The following is a 25,158-nucleotide window of genomic DNA, read 5'->3' on the forward strand; positions in this document are numbered from 1 at the left end:
AAAAGGGGTACACAGACCTGATAAACTCAAAATTGGTATATAAAGCAGGCTACATCTCCGCTTAAAATTGTTTGGGACAGATATTGCTCTCCATACAGGGGGGGGGAGTTGAGTAAGAGTAGTTCTGTGACCCTCGACTGTACTGTGCGGTCGGGGCAAGAAGAGGAGTAGGGTGACTCTGAAGGTGAGGAATGGGATAGCACATGGGATGATGAGGTTGTCCATCCAACTTGGTGTGAACCCAGAGGAACGCAGCTGAGTAGCTCATCCGAGGAGGTGTAGGAGGAAGACGAGAAGGTTACGTTGCGTCCTATGGCGCAGACACAAAGTAATGCAAACACGAGGAGCACTGCATCCTTCGCAACAACCGTGGCAGTGACCGGCAGCGGTCGCTGCTCTGCAGCTCGCAGGGGCGGCAAAGGTTGTCTAGTCTGGGATTTTTTTTTTTTTTTTGAGACCGCAAAGGATGAGCCAGATCGCGTTATCTGCAAAGCTTGCGATAAAAAACTCAGTAGAGGGAAAAAGTGCTAATAATTTCACTACTACATGCATGAACCTTCACATGCGCACACAACATGTGTTACGCTGGTAATCTTACCGCGCTAAAATGCGGACCTCAACAACCATCAGCTGCCCCATCAACCGCATCAGCTGCTTCTTCCTCCTCCTCTGTTACCGTGCCAAGTATTGTCACGCAGGTCACCCACCGCAGAACTTCTAGTTCTGTTCCCGCTCCAGTCAGGCTGAAAGAGAGCCTGTCAGCTGTATCAGAAGCAGACATGCCTGCTGTGTTTGTTTCACTGAGCACACCACGTTTCTCAATCCACCGTTACATCTGTGCTTGCACCTCACTCACGGTCCAGCAGTTTGTCCGTTTCACCATACTCCGCCCTCTATCAGCACCACAGCCAGCCCTCAGTCCCGCATTTGTGGTCACGTAAAAGATTGTTTCCTCCCACACATGACAAAGCTAAGAGGTCGAACTCCACCATCTCCAAACTGTTGGCCACGCAAATGGTGGTGTCAGTCCCTAACTTTTTGAACTGTGAACACTGCTGTATGGCTGCTTTTTTACTGAGGAGGTAACCGGAGAACCTGAAGGAAACCCCCACAAACACGGGGAGAACATACAAACTACTTGCAGATGTTGTCCTCTATCATCATGGAGTTAGCTCGTTGTGTAGGAGACCGACCACCACTGCTGTCTATCTTGTGACCATTGTGTTGAAGCTTGCAAGGTGTTATGGGTTTACCGTCACAGAGAGGAGCCAGAAGCGTCTGATTCCTCCCACTCCTGCAGTCATTAGAAGCCTTTCGCCTTCATATTAATCGGTGCAGGGGTTTATCTGCTCAGTTGTGAGCTCTTGGAAGCTTACCGTGATTTAGGCTCTCAGCAGATTTGTTCCATGCATCTCCCCTACTGTGATAACGCTGTACCCCAACACATCAGACTGTCGCCTACCATATAAACCTTGAAAAGGAAGCTGAAGATCCACTTCTTCTGACAAGCGTACAATATGTGGTAACCCTCACTCCAGCGTACTTTTGCACAACCAGCTGTACCCTGACCTACTGTATCCTCAACCATCCCTTGCAGATTGTTTGTGCACCCTCGCAGGCAGGGTACTCTCTCCTCTTGTACCAGTCGGTGACCCCTTTTCACATGCAAAGCACCACGGAATAAATGTCGCTGCAATAGTAATAATAAATATAGTATTTGTACTCTGGCATCAATTGACCCACTTTCCTGGTGTCTACACCCTTAATTTGATGTGTTTTGACAGCTTTTGGGCCAGAGTGAAGGTGTTGCATATGCTTTTTTTTTTTGTCCCGTCCCCCCCATTGAACAGTATGGTGTTCGGAAATGTTCGGCGAATATCTAAATATTCTATGAACATTTCCAAACCTAACATTGAAATGTTCGCTCATCTCTACTTGTTAGCTAATTAAAAAAAAAAAAAAGATTGCTCTCAGTAGGAAAAAACAAGATAATCTTGTAGTTATGATAGCCATTAAAAGGTAACAAAAATAATAAGATAAACGATGTTACAAAGCAAGCTTTCAGGACTTCTTAGGTCTCTTCCTCAGGCATGGTATAACAAAATATCTGAAGAAACACAAATATATGCACAAAAAAAAGACAGAGGTATGGCATAATAAATGGAGATTTAACTAAACAAACAAACGGAGCTTAGAGCTGATGACACTGCTGGACATATTCCAACACTGAAGGGAAGTAATCCTGATATATCTTTCATCTGCTGCACTACGTTTCCTTGGTTGACCATTGCATCTACAGCACTTAACGTTGCCCATTTCTTGGTGTCCTCGATGTTGAGAAATACAGGCAGATTCTTATCCACCATTCAGTACCATTACGGAGGTGTCTGACTGGTGCCAAAATCATTCTGCAGCCGGACAACAACGATCCAGGCAATGTCATTAAGAAAATACAGAATGAAGTACATACTACAGTACAGCAAAAGAACAAGTCAACCGAACATGCAGTGTACAACTATGAGGGACCGATGTGCAAAGAAAATATCACGTATACCAAGTGCACTGCCATGAGATTGTACATTATGAAGGCCTGGGATCAAACAATTTTAATAATAAAAAAATAAAAATAAACTGCTCCCACTGGGGGCCTGGAAACAGAGAATGGGCCGGGGGTGAGACCCAGGAACAGTAAGAAGGAAAAAAATGACGAACACTCCACCATACTACAAACTCTGCCACCAGATATGAGGATCGACGCTCTCACCCTTCCACCAGCCCCAAAAGAGTGCAGGCAGTTAGGAGTGACCCGGGCACTCCTCAAGGTCAAGAACCAAAAGGCAGGTTACAGGGTCCTCTGCGACAGGCTTCTCCATACTGTCATGTAGGAATCTAACCAACTTGGCCAGTAAGCTCAAATCTCTGGACAGTGTCACAGAAGGTGGAGGAACGTCCCCCGGCCCTTGCGGCACATGAGGCATACATCCAGGAACTGGGGCTGGACCCTACTCATCCTGGCTGTGGTGTAATATGTGCAACGTAGGATACAGAGTTGAGCCGCTCTCTCGGAATAGCTAGGAATTAGTTTGTCTAAGCTGTAGGAAATGGAAGGGTAAAGAAGATTTCACTTCAGAACATGAAATGGGTCACCAGCCACATAGACCTGACCCAGGTAAACCGAGCCTGCCCTTTCACATAAAGGCCCTCACTCCAAATCTAATAATTCAATAAGAGTGCTGCTATGCCAGAGAGGGGTATGATTGTGAGAAAAAGGAGCACAGAAAAGTTTCCATACCATGGTCTAGATTGATATAACCTGCATGAAAATCAGTTATGTATTGAAGGGGCCCTCTAGAACAGGGATGTCAAACTCAAACACACAGAGGGCCAAAATGAAAAACTTGGACAAAGTCGTGAGCCAATCAGTATACAGTATAATGTGCCCCACATAGTCCTCCATACAGGGTAATGGGCCCCACATAGGGGTGGCGGTTCTGGTGCCGCAAGCCAAATATAAATCACCCTGCGGGCCAGAGCTTTCCATGTATGCTCTTGGAGGAGCAAAAAAGTATGTGCAAAGGGTGTTTTATCTCTGGGTCATATGGTCAAACAATGGCCACAAGGGCTCTCAGGAAGTCATCCCTGTTCCACCTACATATACAGGAAAGCTGAACAAACCAATAATGCGCAAAAGGATAATAATACGCCTAATAATACAGTCTAGGGTCCGATAAAGCCACCCCCTCACCCGAGCATATTACAGGACCGGGCGATGGATCCCAGTTCTGTGACCCTGCAAAATGAATGAGGAAAAGATGGAGTTACGCTTATTGAAGGTATTGAAGTTCACATATATTGGGGATATAACTGAATGTGAGCCGCGACCGACAGGAGTAACTTCTCTTATCTCCTTATCTTAGCTTTTATAATCAACAAAAGAGCGAAGCTGTGTAGCGAATTCACCTAAATATGTAGATACTTGGACTCCTAGATAAGAGAACTTTGAAACCCATATCAAAGATAGGAGGGAGGCTTGTCTGGAGGTGACTTTCAGGTCTACAGGGAAGACAAAAGACTTATCCCAGTTGATTTTTAGACCTGAGAAGAGGCCGCACTCATCAATCACATTCAGCGCTGCTGGTACTGACACGTTAGCACCTTGCAGGTACAGGAAAGTGCTGTCTGCGTAGAGACTAAGTTTGCTGTGTGTTGGGGCCTGGATAAACCCCTGAATCTCTGGGGTGGAGCGGATAAGGGCGGCCAGTGGCTCCACTACAGTCACAGCATTGGGGACAGCGGACATCCCTGCTGCGCGCCCAGGATCAGGGGGAAGCATATACGCACCACAGTGTCCGCATATAGGAGCTTCTCCCATTTAGTAATCACTGGCCGAAAGCCCATCCAACGCTTGGTCGCCCAAAGAACAGACCATTCAATAGAGCTGAAGGCTTTATTGGCATCAAGTGAGACCATAAAGTGTCCTCCTTAGAGAAAAATAAATAAAAACGCTGGAGGTTGAGGGTTGTCAACTTTCCTGGAACAATGTCAGTTTGGTCACAATGAATAATTTGCCAAATATATGAACGTAGAGGAATTTCCAATACTTTATCTAGAATTTTTACATCAAACTGAAGTAATAAACAGGCCTGTATGAGGAATAAAGATTGGTAAAAATTATCAAACTCCGACAGAACATGTTTAGGGTCCCCTCTAGTTCTCCTCTCCTCGCCCCTAAGTGCCCTGATTACCATGGGGGTCACAGTAACGATTTGCCATATAGGTAAGTAGCTTACCACATTTGTCCCTATTTAGTATTCCTGTCATACACAAAAGGACCATGTTGCTCATCATCTCTAAGCAGAGGGAGTGTAACAAGTAAGGCTGCCGGCCACTGGGACTTATGCTCCACAGGTACTGGAGCTCCTGTGTGATACCTCAGTCATCTTCACATCCCTCACAGCAGGAGCCAGGATATCATGAGCAAATGCTTCAAAAGTATCCCATACCTATTGTATTATACGGTCCTCATTGTTATTTTAAAATTAAAAAAAAGGAGAAGGAGAGAGACACAAGATGGATTTATATGTCACAGTGGCCTTGGAAATGGACCCTCCCAAGAGGGGAACAGGGAGAGGAGTAAGATCTGGGATGGAGTGACAGAGGTAATAATAGAAAATGACTGCAGCCAAGGCAGAGTACGGCACCAGGGCAAGATCTAAGTGGGAGAGGCAAGAAAACAAAAACCTGACCAGAACCTCTGTAGCATCGGCGCCTCTGCCCCCTGATAGGTAGAGACGCTGTCCCCCTTTACCGCCGCGCTCCCGGCCTGGCACCTTCCGGCTCTCCTGCTGCTGCTGCCGTCGTGTGCAGCTTCCCGGGCACTGTGCTTAGGGCAAGCGCTCCCTCCCTCTTAAAGGGGCCGCACGCGCCGTCCTAAGGAGTCCCCGGCCAATGGCCGAAGGTCTTATCGTATAAAAGGAACCTCCTCCAAAATGGAGGTGCCTGTGCAAGGTTGTACCTCTGTGTTCTAAACTCTGCTTCAGCCCTCAGGTCCCGCTGCTAGCCTGACTACCAGTCCAGTCCGCCAGCCTGACTACCAGTCCAGTCCGCCAGCCAAGTACACTCTGCAGCCCGACGGTCTGCCTACGGTCCAAATCCGCCAGTCTGTCTATGGGCCAGGCTTGCCTGCCTACCCGGAGAACGTACCAGTTAGCTGCCGTGCCTACCAGCCAGCCTACCCGGAGGCTCCTGCCAGTTACCTGTGGTGTCCGCCAGTCCGTCTACCCGGATCACCCGTCAGTCTGCCTGCCGTGCTCATCTGCTGTACCGGTCAGTCCCTGCCTTCTGACCCATGGGAGTCACCTGCTCTCATACAAGGACTGGCCCAGAGTAGCACCTGGTCCCTCTGCTCAGACCTTCCCTGGTTCAAGGAGTCGATTGAGCCGCCGTGCGACCTTGGTCAGTCCGAGTTGATACCTAGTTATGCCCCTCTGGTCCCTCATTGCACCGCAGCACAGAGGTTCCACCACCCGGATCCGTAACAGTTTGCACGGGCCATGGAACCTGGTGACCCCAAGGCTCCTTCGCTTGCTGACCTGTACCAGGAGGTTTCTCGTCAGAGATCCCAACAGGAAACCATCCTGACCTACTTGCGGTCTGTCAACTCTCGCCTGGACACGCTGTCCGTTCCACCAGTGTCCGCCTGGAGCCGAGCGACACCCGCTCCGGTGGCGCCTCTGCCTACCAGTGCCACGGCATCCAGCTCTGGACCCCGGCACTCTGCGCCTCCTCGTTTTGGGGGTGACCCCGTCTTATGTCGGGATTTTCTGAACCAGTGCACATCAGTTTCCCTCCGACAGGGCCAAGGTGGCGTTCATTATGTCTCACCTCACCGGGGAAGCATTGGCATGGCTAAAGCCTCTATGGGAGAGAGGGGATCCCCTGGTGTCCGATCTTCCGGCTTTCCTCACTGCCTTCCGGAGGGTCTTCGATGAGCCCAGACGAAGAACTTCTACTGCCTCCTCATTGCTCAGTCTCCGCCAAGGGAGTCTCACCGTGGGCCAGTATGCCATACAGTTCCGTACCCTCGCTTCTGAGCTTGCCTGGAACGAGGCCCTAGTGTCCACCTTCTGGGAGGGTCTTTCCGGACGGATCAAGGACGAGCTGGCCGGCCGGAACATTCCTACCACCTTGGTTGACCTGGTGTCACTAGCTACCCGGATTGACATCCGTTTCCCGGAACGTGCTAAGGAGACTACCCGGGAGAGAAGATTTCCTCGTCTTGCTCCTGTTTTCCAGAAACCTGCCTCCCAACCAGCAACTCCCCGGGCACGCTCACCTGAACCCATGCAGATCGACCAGACCAAGATGGTCAAGTCTCGCCAAGAAACACGCCGAGCCGAGGGGAGCTGTTTCTACTGTGGAAGTAAGGAGCATCAGATCCGTTCCTGTCAGGTGAAGCCAGGAAACTACAGTGTCTAGGACCGCTCGGAGAGGTCGTCCTAGGCAAGAGTAAATCCTCTACGTTCTTGACTTTATCCGTTTCTATTTCCTGTGGAGAGAACCGCTTCTTTGAAACTGCCCACCTGGATTCCGGAGCCGCTGGGAATCTCATTTCTCAGTCCCTTGTAGAGAAGTATCAGATTCCTACCAAACCTCTGGCTGAACCATTGGCAGTCGCTTCCGTGGATGGAAGACTCCTTCCGGTGACCATCTGGCTGGAGGTCAGTATAGATGGACTAATAGACCAAGTCCCACACACTGCTAGAAGCCCAAATATTTTTTCAGAGCTAGATGCAGAAAAAAATTATATTCAATTGGCAACCTGATGGAGGTCAGTATAGATGAACTAATAGAACAAGTTCCACACACTGCTAGAAGCCCAAATATTTTTTCAGAGCTAGATGCAGAAAAAAATTATATTCAATTTGCAACCTGATGGAGGTCAGTATAGATGGACTAATAGAACAAGTCCCACACACTGCTAGAAGCCCAAATATTTTTTCAGAGCTAGATGCAGATAAAAATTATTTTTAATTTGCAACCTGATGGAGGTTAGTATAGATGGACTAACAGAACAAGTCCCACACACTGCTAGAAGCCCAAATATTTTTTCAGAGCTAGATGCAGAAAAAAAATATATTCAATTTGCAACCTGATGGAGGTCAGTATAGATGGACTAATAGAACAAGTCCCACACACTGCTAGAAGCCCAAATATTTTTTCAGAGCTAGATGCAGAAAAAAATTATATTCAATTTGCAACCTGGTGGAGGTCAGTATAGATGGACTAATAGAGCAAGTCCCACACACTGCTAGAAGCCCAAATATTTTTCAGAGCTAGATGCAGAAAAAAATTATTTTTAATTTGCAACCTGATGGAGGTCAGTATAGATGGACTAATAGACCAAGTCCCACACACTGCTAGAAGCCCAAATATTTTTTCAGAGCTAGATGCAGAAAAAATTATATTCAATTTGCAACCTGATGGAGGTCAGTATAGATGGACTAATAGACCAAGTCCCACACACTGCTAGAAGCCCAAATATTTTTCAGAGCTAGATGCAGAAAAAAATTATATTCAATTTGCAACCTGATGGAGGTCAGTATAGATGGACTAATAGACCAAGTCCCACACACTGCTAGAAGCCCAAATATTTTTTCAGAGCTAGATGCAGATAAAAATGATTTTTAATTTGCAACCTGATGGAGGCAGTATAGATGGACTAATAGAACAAGTCCCACACACTGCTAGAAGCCCAAATATTTTTTCAGAGCTAGATGCAGAAAAAAATGATATTCAATTTGCAACCTGATGGAGGTCAGTATAGATGGACTAATAGATCAAGTCCCACACACTGCTAGAAGCCCAAATATTTTTTCAGAGCTAGACGCAGATAAAAATTATTTTTAATTTGCAACCTGATGGAGGTCAGTATAGATGGACTAATAGAATGATGCTATGCCCAAAAGGTTTTACTTCACTAGGTGCAGTAAAAAAATTGGTATTCTATACACAGGTGGTGTAGCTTGCAACACAGATAGGCTACTCCACTGACTAACACACTCTGCAATAGGCCAAAAAGGATTTGCTTTGCTAGATTCAGCCAAATGCTGTGAAAAAAACTTGCACAGCACTGGCACAGACCTGCCTGGCAAAAACTGATAGGAACTGATGTAACTTAGTCCTGAAAAGGACTGCAATTACAATTAGTCTTTACTCCCAACCTATCTATTTAAGAGCACAGACCTGCCAGATAAAAGTCGTAGGAAATGCTGTAACCTAGTCCTTAAAAGGACTGCAATCACAACTCTTCTCTACTCTCAAGCTATCTGTAGATTTGTGCGAAAATTGGCTTGAAATTAACAAGGTATAGCGCACACAGCAACAGCGGTGCCGTCTAACACGCAGCTGCAGCAGTGAGAAAATGGTGGCGACGGGGAAAATGGCTGGGTCTTATAGGGCAAGGACATGTGACATACACTGCCAATGACACATGCCCTTGCTTGTGTGAAAAAAAGCACTTCGCTCCGTGTGTGCGCTGCTGATAGGCTGACAGATTGCACCTCCCCACTGTAAATGTGGGAAAGAGAAAAAAAAATGGAGATCTTCATTATTCCTGCAGAGATCCATCCCCTGCCCCTCCCCCCGCCCCGCTGTACACTCAAACTGCGTATTAACATTAATTTTCATCATTACTGAGAAAAAATCCAGTTATGATTTTGGTGCACGAACAGTTATCGAACATAACCTCGAACAGCCGAATTTTTTTCAAATCGTTCGTGTTCGCCGAACGGCTCGAACACCGCCCAAAACAGCTCGAATTTGAGATTGGCGAACAGTTCGAGTCGAACACCGCTCATCTCTAATCGGCGAGTTCAGAATCACCCGATCTGTCAAAATATAAAAAGAATTAATCAGATCGGTAATGAGGAAAAAAAACAAAAATGTAGAATTTTGGTTGCTGCAACATTGCAATAAAATGAAATAACGGGTGATAAAAACATCGTATCTACCCCAAAATGGCATCAATAAAAACGTCAGCTCAGCGCGCCAGAAATAAGCCCTCACCCGACCCCAGATCCCAAAAAAGGAGATTCCATGGGTCTTGGAAAATGGCTCCTTTATTTTCTTTTTTACAAACTTTGGAATTTTTTTTCACCACTTAAATAAAAAAGAACCTGGACATGTTTGGTGTCTACAAACTCGTAATGACACGGAGAATCATAATGGCAGGTCACTTTTAGCATTTAGTGAATATGTTAAAAAAAAACAATTGTCGAGTTGCACTTTTTTTGCAATTTCACCACACTTGGAATTTTTTTCCCGTTTTCCAGTACACAATATGGTAAAATTAATGGTCTCGTTCAAAAGTACAACTCGTCCGCGAGAAACAAGCCCTCACACGGCCATATTGACTAAAAAAAAAAAGTTATGGCTCTGGGTAGAAGGGGATCAAAAAATGAAAATGCAAAAACAAAAAATCCCAAGATGGTAAAGGGGTTAAATGAACAATGTATATATGTGAGTTGTGTTTTGAAATCTATGTCTTAATCCACAGTTTTTAATATACCGTATTTTACAGACCATAAGGTTTTAGAGGAGGAAAATAGGAAAAAAATGTGAAGAAAAAAATGTCATGCCGCATTGTTATGGGGAAGGGTCTCCTGCTGGCACTGTTTATGGCCCCCACACGCCGATGTCAGCTGGCGGAATATTCACTGCTCCCCATGCCCGGGGGTCTGTAGAAAGTTTTAAGAAAATTATACACACAACCTTTTCACCTATCTAAATTAGTGCCCTTATGGGAAAATCCTAGATTTATTCAGGGTAAACAGAACAAGCTTTGTAAGCAATGGAACCAGAAAGGGATTTATTAAATGTTAATGAAGGAAGGCTGCTCACCTGGCAGGAATTCTCAGGGATGTATGATATGGGAGATCATCAATGTCTACAGTACCACCAAACAGTCACTTTCTACAGCTCTATGGTGAGAGATTTCGGGAAGGTGGAAAGGAGGGGTGATTTTGACATATTGATGTGGTCTAGCTCATGGGTAAATTCCCTATCCACAATATACCAAAGGATTAGGAGACAAATTCTGCACACTGCGGTACCTGATTCATTTATCCATTGGAGTATAGCGCTAAATGACACTTAGATAGATGGTAAACTTTTGACGGGCTTGGATAAAGTAAAAATAGCAATGAACAATGGAGAGAAATGCAGTACAAACTGATTCATAATGCCATTTATGCTTTCAATTTTTCCTACAAAGATGCTTCATCACATTATTTATGAAAATGCCCAAAATGTAACATAAAACCAATTTGTTTGATAGCATCAGGCGATGCCCTTCCACCCAAATGGTGTGGGAAGAGACCCTTCTCTATTTAGATAATGTTTGGAAAATGAAAGTCCCACAGTCTCCTCGGGCATGTTTATTTCATCATATTGTAACAGAACATCGGGAGGATGGGGACAGAGTTCTGTCTATACAGATAATACATGTCGTTCTTTTGGTGGTTAAAAAATGTCCACTTAGATATTGGTTGAAGAAAGAGACTCCTCAACTATCTGAAATAATCAAAACTCTGAAAACCTTATTAGTTTATGACAAACTTGAGTCAGAAAGACAAAAAGGAAAGTCGACGACAGCGTTTTTTCACAAACTGAGATCTTTTAATGAATATAGCAATACACAATCTGATATGTCACAGCTGATGAAAGTATTCTGACACACATCCTGGTATCATACGGAGGAACATAGGGGGCAACAGGATTACTTAAAGTCTAATGGATTCACTTATTTTTTCATCTATTCATATAAGGATTTTGGACAAGTATTTTTTTGTTGTTTTGCATGCGGAGTTAAAAATTGAATCTGTTAAAATTGTGGAAAAAAATGATTGGATGGATTTCACACTTATTTCTAAAGATGTGGTCTGTGTTGGTAAATGTCATGGAGATTCTAGGATTATAACCTGATTTGTTTGTCTATTTTGTCTCATTAAATAAAGTTTGTTTAAAAAAAAAAAAAAGATGAGAACACTAGATTCCATCATGACATCATAATTAACCATCACTACTTACAGAAGTGTTTACACCCATATAGTCACTTTGACATTCCGGTGTCATTGCTGTCAGTGAGAAGCTGCATAGCTAATCATATACTGATTGCGCTTGGATTTACTTTGGATTTACTTGAAATGTCTGAAATTTCTTCAGACAGACTTCAGGTGTTAGCACTGCTCCAGGGGATTCTTACCACCTACGCCCCTGACATTGTGCTACCACTACCCGATGGCGTCCTCAGCTTCACTTACCGGCTGGTTATGAAGCTTGTGAGAGACTGCCTGACCAAATACCACAAAGGTCGTATTAGCTCAGAATATCTTGAGCATTTACATCAAAACATCTGGACACTCGTACAGCAGGTAAATAGCAGGCAATCTGCACAAATCTTATAATAATAATAATAATAATAGAATATGATAAGGGATTACAAGTTTAAGTTTAACCTGTTCCAAATACTAAGATAAGAATAGCTGGGGACCAAAAATAGGGCATACATGCTAAATGACAAGGGAAATTGAGATATCTAAAGGGTTAATTGAAATAGAGACAGGACGGTTGTTACCGTGGGGTGAATGGGATTGGTTAACCTTGTAAGGACCAGGAAATTTGACATTTTTTTGCTGTCATTTTTTCATCACTTTCTTTTAAGAGCCATAACTTTCTTATTTTTCTGTTGGGGTTTGTGAGAAGAGTTGTAGCTTTGAGTGGCTCCATTCTTTTTACCATAAAATATACAGTAGTTTTTGGGGGGTTTTGTTTTTACAGCGTTTGTTATGCAGTAAAAATGACCTGGAAAAATGATTTTCCACGTCAGTTTGATTAAGGCGATACCGAATATGCAAAGAAAATTCAGAATATTGCGAAAACATTTTTTTGCTTTGTGTCGCTAAATTCTGAGACCCGTAACATTTCTTATTTTTCTGTTGATGGGCCCATTGAAGACTTGTTTTTTACGCTGTAAGATATGGAGGAGAGGAAGGAGGATTTAAAAGGCGGTACTTGATAAATAGAGGGTTTGGGGAGATGTGATTTTTAATTGTCACCCGCCGATTTACACAAGTCGTAAGCAGTCATGTGTCTTACTTACATGCCCTAGGTGTGGAGGGTGGACGTGGAGATATAAAGGGAACCTGTCGCCTAAAATAATGCTATTAATCTGCACCTTAATCTGCAGGTTAACAGCGTTCTGACACCATGGAGCCGCCACACTGAAATAAACTGTATCCCCCCTGGCAGCCTCACTCTTTCAGTCATATCGGTGGCGCCGGCAGGCTTTCAGTCACCGTTCTCTGCATAGTGAGCGGCGGCTGTAACCACACCCGGCACTGACTGACAGCCGGTGCTAATATGGCAGCACAGTGTCAGAATGCTAATAACCTGTATATCAACTCCATATCTGCAGGTTAATAGCATTACTTTACATGACAGGTTCCCTTTAGAGGTTTACAAATGACCGGATCCCTCGTCAGCTGTCATGTAGCATTTGTAGTGCCGATATCAGGAGTAACACGGCGATATAAATGGCGTCCTCCATTCTGCACTTTCTCTCATGATTTTCCTTTCTTGTTTATTTCCATCTCTATAGGCTGAAGAAAAATCCCATAGTGGAGAATTGGCCTTTATTAAACAACTGGCCCAGAATGTCCTGCTTGTACTGGAGTATCCGGCCTACTCCCTGGAGCGCCTGGTAAGGAGCCATCGTCTTCTATATCTCATGTCCTTGTTGTCTGATCTTCTCCAGATTACCGTCATATAGCAGAAGCTCAGATTTATGGTGGTAGAGGCCTCCCTGTCCGCTCCAGGCAGACACAGGACATTTTATGACCGCCTGTCTCTGCGGCTCCATCATCTGTGAGGACAGTCTGTACTCAGCGGTGCGGAGTTAGTATTTCCGCTTCTGTCTCTCTCGATGATCACAATCTTCCTTCTTATAAATGCTGCAGTCCTGATAGAAGATATTGGAGATCAGTTGTAGATACAAGTCCCTTATACAAACCCTGGCAAAAATTATGGAATCACCGGGCTCGGAGGATGTTCATTCAGTTGTTTAATGTTGTTGAAAAAAAAGCAGATCACAGACATGGCACAAAACTAAAATCATTTCAAATGGCAACTTTAGGGCTATAAGATACACTAAAAGAAATCAAGATTAAAAATGTGGTACTCAGTAAGGGTAATTTTTTTCATACCAAGTAGAGGGAAAAAAATGATGGAATCACTAAATTCTGAAGAAAAAATTATGGAATCACCCTGTAAATTTTCATTTCCAAAACTAACACCTGCATCAAATTAGATCTGCTAGTTAGTCTGCATCTAAAAAGGAGTGATCACACCTTGGAGAGCTGTTACACCAAGTGGACTGACATGACTCATGGCTCCAACACGAGAGATGTCAATTGAAACAAATATAGAATCACTCAATTCTGAGGAAAAATTATGGAATCATGGAAAACAAACACACAAAAGAACACTCCAATACATCACTAGTATTTTGTTGCACCACATCTGGCTTTAATAACAGCTTGCACTATCTGAGGCATGGACTTAATGAGTGACAAACAGTACTCTTCATCAATCTGGCTCCAACTTTCTCTGATTGCTGTTGCCAGATCAGCTTTGCAGGTTGGAGCTTTGTCATGCACCATTTTCTTCAACTTCCACCAAAGATTTTCAATTGGATTCAGATCCGGACTATTTGCAGGCCATGACATTGACCTTATGTGTCTTCTTTCAAGGAATGTTTTCACAGTTTTTGCTCTATGGCAGGATGCATTATCATCTTGAAAAATGATGTCATCATCCCCAAACATCGTTTCAATTGATGGGATAAGAAGACTGTCCAAAATATCAATGTAAACTTGGGCATTTATTGAAGATGTAATGACAGCCATCTCCCCAATGCCTTTACCTGACATGCAGCCTCATATCATCAATGACTGTGGAAATTTGCATGTTCTCTTCATGCAGTCATCTTTATAAATCTCATTGGTACGGCACCAAACAAAAGTTCCAGCATCATCACCTTGCCCAATGCAGATTCGCGATTCATCACTGAATATGACTTTCATCCAGTCATCCACAGTCCACAATTGCTTTTCCTTAGCCCATTGTAACCTTGTTTTTTTTTGTGTTTAGGTGTTAATGATGGCTTATGTTTAGCTTTTCTGTATGTAAATCCCATTTCCTTTAGGCGGTTTCTTACAGTTCGGTCACAGACATTGACTCCAGTTTCCTCCAATTCATTCCTCAATTGTTTTTTTGTGCATTTCCTGTTTTGAAGACATAATGGATTAAGTTTCCGGTCTTGACGCTTTGATGTCTTCCTTGGTCTACCAGTATATTTGCCTTTAACAACCTTCCCATGTTGTTTCTATTTGGTCCATAATTTAGACACAGCTGACTGTGAAAAACCAACATCTTTTGCAACATTGTGTGATGATTTACCTTCTTTTAAGAGTTTGATAATCCTCTAATTTGTTTCAATTGACATCTCTCGTGTTGGAGCCATGAGTCATGGCAGTCCACTTGATGCAACAGCTCTCCAAGGTGTGATCACTCCTTTTTAGATGCAGACTAACTAGCAGATCTAATTTGATGCAGGTGTTAGTTTTGGAAATGAAAATTTACAGGGTGATTCCATAATTTTTTCTTCAGAATTTAGTGATTCCATAATTTTTTTCCCTCTGCTTGGTCTAAAAAAAATTACCCTTACTGAGTACCACATTTTTAATATTGATTTCTTTTAGTGTTTCTTAAAGCCCTAAAGTTGCCATTGGAAATGACTTTAGTTTTGTGCCATGTCTGTGATCTGCTTTTTTTTCAACATTAAACAACTAAATGAACATCCTCCGAGCCCGGTGATTCCATAATTTTTGCCAGGGGTTGTATATTAATGTGGATTTACTGGGGGGAGCGGCGTTGTACAGTTCGTCCAATACTGAAATTATCCAGGAAATCCAATGTTTAGTCCTTCCTGTCTATTGTATGTGGTAATGTAGTATTTGTGAAATGTTATATTAATTGTATATATTATATCCATCAGGAAACATCTGAAGGCGACTCCAAAGAGGGGCAAAATGGAAATATTGCTGACCCTGATATCAGTCAGCCGGGGCCGAACCCTGATCTGATGGAAGGTAAGCCGGTCATCTAATATTCTACATACAAATATCAAGTTATAGAGAAAGGCAGAGAACATGGAGATTTACTCTTCATCCAATGTATGAGGCCGCTGGCGGCTCATGAGCCCCCATGGACTATAATGGAGGGGGTCACAAATGTACAAAAAGGCTCATTGGTCCCCAATCATGTAATTGTTGAGGATTCGGTCAGATCCTGAGCAATGACACGTTCATAGTACAGTATATATATATAGATATGCCATAAATATATACAGTGTGTGCAGAATATCCTTATATCTAATATATTCCATGTACAGGGGGTCTTATCATTTCCATTATTATATGGATGTGTTATATAAGTGGTGATATAGACTAATACATGTCGTCTCTTCATTATTTTATCATTATTATAGGAATAACTGTGCCGGCAAATACTGATGGTGGAACATCTGAGCCACCAGAAATCATCCAGGAATCTGCCAGTGTAAGTATCATGGGACGTCTGTATATCATCAGATGACGGGTGGGAATTACACATCCCATATGACAATGGGATATCTCTGCTCTTATGTAGATCAGACCTATTATGTGTGACGGTGGTGTTATTATTCTGTCTCCTCCGTGTGATGTCCCTTATCCTCCCCTGCAGTACAATGATTTATGTGTATGGGGAATATCCCCTTATAATATAATAGTGTCTGTGGGGGGTCCGGCTTTTATCACGTCCTCTACTTCGGTTGCAGTGTAATCAGGGGGGATATAATATAGACGGGAGATGTTCCTGCATCTGGAGCTTTTATCCTCCTGCAGCTTCGTTGTCTTAATGTCATTTCTTATTCCTTTTTAGGCCTTGATCGGATCAGTGAACCAGGGGAGAAATCCTTGTAAGGACGACTTTAATCCTATCAAACTGATCAGCTGTGGAGGATTTGGGTGAGCTTTACTTTGGTATAATATTCTTTTCTCAGGGCTCCTTATGACGATGCCTATGTCTCTACGTCCTGCCCCTGCAATGCTACCATAGAGAAATTATGGTTCCACATCACTGTCCACATCTAATTGTCTCTCTTCAGGTCAGTTAGGATGTGACGTGGATGAGGACTTTCCATAGGTGATCATTTATGGAGTGTTATTTTATGGATTTCTAGTGATGGCCGCACATCTAGTATTAACCATTAGTACAGGAGATCACTTGATCAGGTCTATGGATGGACTGTTAGTAAGAATTCATAATAAATCATGGATTTTCTTCCTCCTCAGATCCGTCCACCTAGTTCGCCATACAGACACAAACAAGATATGTGCTATGAAGAAAATGGACAAGCAGAACCTGAAAAAGCCAAAGACCCTTAAATGGGCCTTTCAGGAGAGGGACATCTCTACATTCGCTGATTGTCCCTTTGTGGCCTCCATGTTCTGCTCCTTTCCTACTAAACTTCATCTGTGTATGGTCATGGAGTATGCACCAGGTAGGACACATCCATTGTATTTATATCCAGCCCACGTCGGCCTAATCCTAGCACCTTATATATAACCTGAACATGTCCACATGGACGGTTACATGTCCACACCGCATTTACTATAATGTTACTAAGATGCCTTGTGTGTCCTCACTGAGCATGGCGGCAATATCTGCTATGGAGGAAAGGAAGATTTCTCTGTATTTGAACAGTTTTTATAGATGAGAACTTTCACAGAGAAATAAATGAGAGGCTTGTAGATGAGGCCTGGCTCTGTCTCTATGTACAGGGTTCCTCTGCAGTATACGCTCTACATTACACAGTGTATCTCTATATATACCATCCTGTCCCAATATCTCCGCTTGTTTCACATTCACACTCATCATGTGTAATTTACTCTGTAACAGACCCTCACCTGTCATATTTGCTTTTTCCTGTAGGAGGAGACTGTGGCAATCTTCTACAGCACAGGGGTCCTTTACCTATCACCTTGGCCCGTCTGTACATTGCAGAAACAGTCCTTGCTGTGGAATATCTGCACAGCTATGGTGTGGTGCACAGAGACCTGAAGCCTGTAAAGTAAGTGACCCTTGAGGTATAATAAAGGGGATGAAAGTTAGTTTGTTATACAGTCTATGGGTTATTACTTGGGGCTGACACCATCTTTTCTTTTACAGCATCCTGATAACATCAACAGGACATATTAAAGTGACCGATTTTGGAGTTTCGAAACTTGGCCTCATGAGACCAACATCAAACATCTATAAGGCTCCAACTAAGGACATCACCAAAGAGTTCTGTGATAAAGAGGTCGGCTTTACTTACAGGATCTTCTACTTTACATATTTCATCTCTTTCTCCTTCTCTGATCATTTCTCATCACATTTCCACTGATGTTATTTGTCGTATGTATTGATCATCATCTCATTCTTCTGTTGTTTTCCAGACTGCTGGCACGTCTAGTTACATGGCCCCAGAAGTTATCCTACAGAAAGGCTATGGAAGACCTGTTGACTGGTGGTCAGTAGGCATCATCCTATATGAATTTCTCTTTGGATATACACCATTTTATAGGGCTTCCCAAAAGGAGAAATTACGCAGTATCCTCAGTGGTAAGTAAAATAATCTGACTGCTTGTCAGGTCGCTGTTATTTGGTTTGATTGGTTCCTTGGTTTAGCTTCTAGCTTTTTTAAGGAAAATGCTTTTTTATGTAAATAAATAAAGAGGTTTTATTTCCAGTAATATTTTATTTTTATATCACAGATGACATTGTTTGGAGATGTAATTACTATCCTCCACCAAATGCTCGGGGCATCATCACTCAGCTACTCAGAAAAAATCCAGAACAAAGACTTGGGACAGGTAATATGATAATAGTATTAATAATGACTTATTACACCTCTGGACAAATGAAGGTGTCCATGAGGATGAGCACTGAAGGTCTCTACCAACGTGTCCATTCCCCATTCTTCATGCTCTAATGTTCAGTACATTTCCTTCATGTTGGCTCTTTTAAATCTCCAGTTCAGATTAACATAAACTGTATAGATACGGAGTAGTTTCTCTGACAATAACTGTATCGATTTCTTTCTTGTCTTCCTTTTCCAGGAGGGGCACACGAGATCAAAATTCATCCATTTCTGCGTGCCTTAAACTTTAACAACCTTCTAAGTCAGAAGCCTCTGTTCGTTCCTGATCTAAAATCAGATGAGGACACCCGCTACTTTAGCAGTAAGTAAAATGAGACGTTATTAGCAGAAAACTGCTGAGTGTCTTTTCTTTCATTATGTGTGACAATCAGTTCCCATCATAATGAGTAATGACATGGTGACTGTCTGACCGGCTCTTATACTAATAATTTCTCATAACACTTTTACTTTTCAGATCGCTCTGTGCGCTATAAATTTAGGAATTCAGATGATGGGGACACAAGTGAGGACAATGACTGTCCAGAAATCAAAAACTTTGAATCATCTTCTCAAAGGTTTTCCAAAGTAAGTATGTCTAAAGCATGTAGGTCAATAAAATGAATAAAACCTATAATTAGAAAAAAAGTTTAAAAATATATCTATTTATATTTCTTTGTGTTTTTTAGCTATATACCACCAGTACCAAGATGGTGACCATTGAAGAACCTATGTCACCTCCAGAGTGTACCCCTGAGAACAGCGAAAAACACCCAGACTTGTGAGTAGATTATTATTATTATGAGATTTAGCTCTGATATATGCTCAGACACGAGTAACACAAATCTAAATCCAGCATCCACCACCCCATGATAACTGATTGCTGTGGATCTGGCTTGTGATTACACAGCAATATCAGTTGATCATTGAAACCAGCCATTCATTCCCAGCTCTTTATAGGCCAATATTACTAGTTAGACTCCATTCTTGCTGGTAGAATGGGGTCCTGAGCAGAGTATCCCCTTCATGATGTCCCAAATGGCCTTACAGACAAGTGTTCTTCTTTTTTGTATTGTTTTCACTTGTAATTTACTTGACTTTCTTCTACCAAACAGGCAGAAAGAATCCCCCCCTTCCAAAACTGATGATGGTGACAATCATTGTGTCACTGCTAAAAAGTGTGAGTCATCCTCGCCCTCATTGTCAGGTATGTACAGATTTATAGACCATCCCATTATAGGCTATGATACAAAAGTGTAATGTGAATCTGCACATGAAGGCTCAGATAATGACTTACTTTATTCCCGCTGCCCCTGAGTATTCAATTTTTTGTTTTGGTAAAATCCACCATACGGTTCCAGAGTTATTGGCAGTTTTATGTAGTGCTAATTTTTATGGTCTTTACAAGGGGGTGGTGCTTACAGGATTATCTGGGGGGGGGGGGGGGGAGCGTCTTCAGCCTCTTCTTCAGTATTATAGTGTGGTAAAGACCATAAAAATGACCACTAAATAAAAAGGCCCCTGTCTGTGGAACTGTAAGGCGATGTGCTCACTATGCGTTTTTAATCGTTTCCGCAGCGGCAATTCCGCCGCAGAAACGCTTAAAAAACGCTTGGTAGAAGGTCTGCCATGTTCCCCAATGATAATCCGCATCTGCTGTGCACATGCTGCGGAAATTTCCGCTGCGGATTATCACTGCGGAAAAATCCGCAGCACTACCAATTATTTTGCAGAAGTGCTGCGTTTTCACCGCCATTGACTTGCATTGGAACGCATGGAATCCGCATCACTGCATCTGTACATGCGGAATCCATTTGTTTCAATGTGCGGATGGTACTCGGGTCTGGAGAAGAGGAGACTCTCCTCCAGACCCCCCCTACCATAGAACCTGTAAAAAAAAGAATAAAATAAAAAATAAATATTATACTTACTTTCTGATGGCCTCCGGTTCCTTGTCTCGGCTTGCCGGCAGCTCGCGGTAGACTAAAGGGCCGGCGCTGACGTCATTTAGCCATGTGACGGGTTATGCGACCAATGATGTCGGCAGGTCCTTAAATCTACCGCGAGCTGCCGGCAAGCCAAGACAAGGACTCCGGGGGCCATCAGAAGGCAAGTATATTTATTTTTTACCATTCTTTCGGTCACACTATATAAATCCATGCCGGTTGCATGGATTAATATAGTGTGACCAGGTTGTCAAGCACTTTCCAAGTGATACTAAAATCGCTTGGAAAGCGCTTGACAACCCGCATGCTAAATCGCATGATCAAAACGCTTCACATCCGCATGTCCCTGGCAGGAAAAAAGCATGTACAATCCGCATGTACAATCCGCATGTACAATCCGCATGTACAATCCGCATGTGTTTTTTGTGCCAGGGAGATGCAGAAACGCTCAGGAAAAAATCTGGAGCATTTCTGCATCGTGGGCACATAGCCTAAGGGGGATTTTAATAAAAAACAAAAACAGAGTCCTCAGGGGAGCAGGGGGAACAAAGTAAGAGTGAATTCTGGACACTTAAGACCTGGTGATGAGTCTTCTTTAAACTTACGCTTAAGTGTTATCTGACGGATTATATAAAAACACTTTGGCTTGCTGCAAGTAATGTCATGTTAATAAGGGAGACACCACACGGCCGCACACAGAAAAGCTACAAGTGCATATTAACCAGTTTGAGTAACTCTATAAACATATAAAATTAATCTTTGAGGAGTTTATAATCAACATCTTTTTCTGACTTTTTATTAGAACCTCCAGTTCCGGAGAGAAAGAAATCTGCACTAAATCTGAGAAAACAGCAAAGAACAGATAAAGTGGAAGAGGGGGAAAGTAGTAGGCGAGGTAAGTGTGAGGATAATCTCCATGTTGTATGATGTCAGTGAGATAAGTCATGTGGAGCAGATGTCATCTGTCAGTGGTGGGATTGTCACATGTATGATGGCTGACAATGATCCCGCACCTCTGTATGGAGAAGATTCCTCTACCGGCCTCCCACAGAGACACCACAGTAGTGTCCTCTAATATGGAGTCCCATTACTTACTTCGGTTTTACATCTATTTTATAGGTTCTATCTTCCGCCGGATGATATCATCCTGCCGGCGTGGATTGTCCAGGGCTGCTCGCACTATCAGACAAAGCTGCATTTTTGCCCACTGTCACCAGGGCACCAGAAACATCTCAAGGGCAGAAAACCCTCACATCTAGTGCCCTGAAGAAAGTACAGCACATCCACCATCAATGCTGTACCTGCATGGAAAGAGTTGTACCATCTACTGTACCTGCGGCCGTCTGACCAGCAAGAAATATCTGCAAAAGTCAAAGGCCTCCAAGAACATCTTTTCAACCTTCCATGTAATTCTTAATTAAAAAAAAAAATTAAAATTGATTAATGTCCTTTTGAATTTAATTGAATATTACTGACATTTATGGCATATCAATGCTATACATGTTATATCTGTCCAACGGTTTGCACACCAAACAGAAGATTAGACAAGACTGAAACATACAGTTTGCACAGCAAGTTGTTTTTACATTGCAGTGTATGTTCAATTTAATTTTTATTGAGTGCTTTTCATAAGGGAACCAGGAGGAAACCACCTGAAATAGACATTGTGTGCACAAAAAGTGGCAACCAAGGTAGGGGGAAACATGCCCTGATCCCCTGATTTTACAAGAACTCAGATACTTTTACCTTAGTAGCGCTCTATTTCAGATTCAGGCACAAGAACAAGTTGGATTCTGTGCTGTGCATCCTGGGGGTCCCAGCAGTCAAAATCCACCAAAATCGTAGCTAAGACTTCAAGCACAGATGAGGCGAAACATCCGAGTGGGTCACTAACCGATATTACCACTATTTGGTGACCATATAGTGGTAGATAACAGCACATATTAAGACTATAGATGAGTGAGCACTAAACTGCTCAGATGCTTGTTACTCGAACCGAACAATTCCTAATGCTCGTGTGCTCATTTCAAGTAACAAGTATAATGGAAGTCAATGAGAAATCCGAGCATTTTTCTGGAAGACCCTACAAGGAGGTCTGGGCGGCAGTGAAAATGTTCAAATGGATGGAAAAAGTGCTGAATGGAAGGAGAAGAGCATGTGGAAGACCCCTGGAGGCATCTCTGACTCCCAGATCGCTGCTGAGAACAATGGTGTGACACTTTTTCTCCACTTTAAGGACTGATAATAAAACATTCCCAATCAATGAGAAATTGCATTTTACAGGAACAAAAATGTTAAAGGGGTTGCCCAGTACTTTAGATTACCCCCACAATGTATCCCCCCTGGGCCCCTAAGGATTTTTGTAATTACCTTACGTTGCAGATAATGCCTGTGAGCGGCGCTATCACTGGCCGCTCACAGGCATCACGTGACCCCCGGCTGCAGCCGGCCCTGATATCCACTGATGTCACGACAAGTGCTGGCAGCAGCCGGGGGTCTCTCTCTTCCACATTCCACGGTGAATGCCAGGCTGTAGGTGGGGTTACCCCCTGCGTCACACCCGGAATCCACCTCGCGCTCTCCCTCGCCCCATTCATTGGGAACGCACGCGGTGAATGCTGGGTGTGACGCGGAGGGTGATGGCGCCCACAATCCAGCTGTCACGCCTCACTTGTCGTGACGTCAGCGCGGGGTCACGTGATGCCTGTGAGCGGCGCTATCCTTGGCTGCAACGTCAGCTAATTACAAAAATCCTTAGGGGCCCCGTGGGGATACATGGGGGGGGGGGGGGTAATCTAAAGTACTGGACAACTTCTTTAAGAATCATTTTTTTCCTGTATAATGACTTAAACCAAAATTTTTATTTTTATTAACAAATAGTTAATTTCAGTGTAATTTATGAAGGAAGAAAGAACTGCCAAAAATTAGGGATTCTGATACATCCTGTATTAGAATAAAGGAGGGTCTCATACACATTCTGGTCAATTTGACATATAGTAGTACTTCTAGACTCATAAAGGCTATGCACTAAGTGCAAAATGCAAGTAGTTTCATGCTTTGACTACACCCCACAATTTTTTGGCATCTGTTGGCTTTGCCTCAGAAACAGCATTTTTAATCTCACCCCACAAGTGTTCTATCGGATTAAGATAGGGGTGTAGCATCGGCGTCTCTGCCTTCTGCCCGGCAGAGACTCCGTCCCCCTTACCGCCGTGGTCCTGCTCCGGCGTCTTCTGGCCTCCCTGCAGCTGCTGCTGGTGCACGCAGCTTCCCCGGCTCTGTACTTAGGGCGCACACACGCTCCCTCCCTCTTAAAGGGGCCGCCGCGCGCCGTCCTAAAAAGTCCCCGACCAATGGCGGAGGACTTCCCCTATAAAAGGCACCTCCTCCAATATGGAGGTGCCCATGCAAGGTTGTAGCTTTGTGTGTTAAACTCTGCTTCAGCCCTCAGGTCCCGCTGCTAGCCTGACTACAAGTCCTGCCTGCCCGCCAGCCTGACTACCAGTCCTGTCCGCCAGCTTGACTACCAGTCCTGTCCGCCAGCTTGACTACCAGTCCTGTCCGCCAGCCTGACTACCAGTCCTGTCCGCCAGCCTGACTACTCTCCAGCCAAACAGTCTGCCTACGGTCCAGTCCGCCAGTTTGTCTAGGGGCTCAACCCGCCTGCTTGCCTGGAAGCATCTGCCTTTTACCGGCCGTGCCTACCTGTCTGCATGCCAGCCGTGCATGCCAGTGCCCACCTGTCAGCCTACCTGGAGGCTCCTGCTTGTTACCTGCTGTGCCTACCTGGAGGCTCCTGCTTGTTACCTGTCGCGCCTGCCTGTCCGTCTGCCCGGATCACGCGTCAGCCTGCCTGCCGTGCTCATCTGCTGTAACGGTCGGTCCCTGCCTTCTGATCCGTGGGAGTCACCTGCTCTCATACAAGGTTGGTACCCAGAGTAGCACCTGGTCCCTCTGCTCGGTCGGCTCAATTTGTTAGCGGATATCATGTTGCATTTAGAGAGTCCCTGTGTGCCCAAACATTGGAGCTCCCCCACAAGTGACCCCATTTTGGAAACTAGACCCCCCCAAGGCACCTATCTAGATGCATAGTGAGCACTTGGAACCCCTAGGTGCTTCACAAATTGATTCGTAAAAATGAAAAAGTGGTTTTTTTTTCACTTTTTCATTTTTGCGAATCAATTTGTGAAGCACCTGGGGGTTCCAAGTGCTCACTATGCATCTAGAAAGGTGCCTTGGGGGGTCTAGTTTCCAAAATGGGGTCACTTGTGGGGGAGCTCCAAAGTTTGGGCACACAGGGGCTCTCCAAACACAACATGGCGTCCGCTAATTATTTATGCAAATTTTACAATTAAAAAGTCAAATGGCGCTCCTTCCCTTCCGAGCCCTGCCGTGCACCCAAACAGTGTTTTTTCCCCAAATATTGGGTATCTGCTTGCCCAGGGGAAATTGCACAACAAATTTTGGGGTCCATTTTTTCTTGTTACCCCTGTGAAAAGAAAAAAAATTGGGTCTAAAGTAACATTTTTGTGAAAAAAGTTAAATGTTCATTTTTTTCTTCCACATTCAAAAAATTCCTGTGAAGCACCTGAAGGGTTAATAAAGTTCTTGAATGTGGTTTTGAGCACCTTGAGGGGTGCAGTTTTTAGA

The sequence above is a fragment of the Phyllobates terribilis genome, unplaced genomic scaffold, assembly GCF_046119375.1.
Source record: "Phyllobates terribilis strain yellow unplaced genomic scaffold, ASM4611937v1 Scaffold_34__1_contigs__length_13252353, whole genome shotgun sequence".
Taxonomy (NCBI): Eukaryota; Metazoa; Chordata; class Amphibia; order Anura; family Dendrobatidae; genus Phyllobates; species Phyllobates terribilis.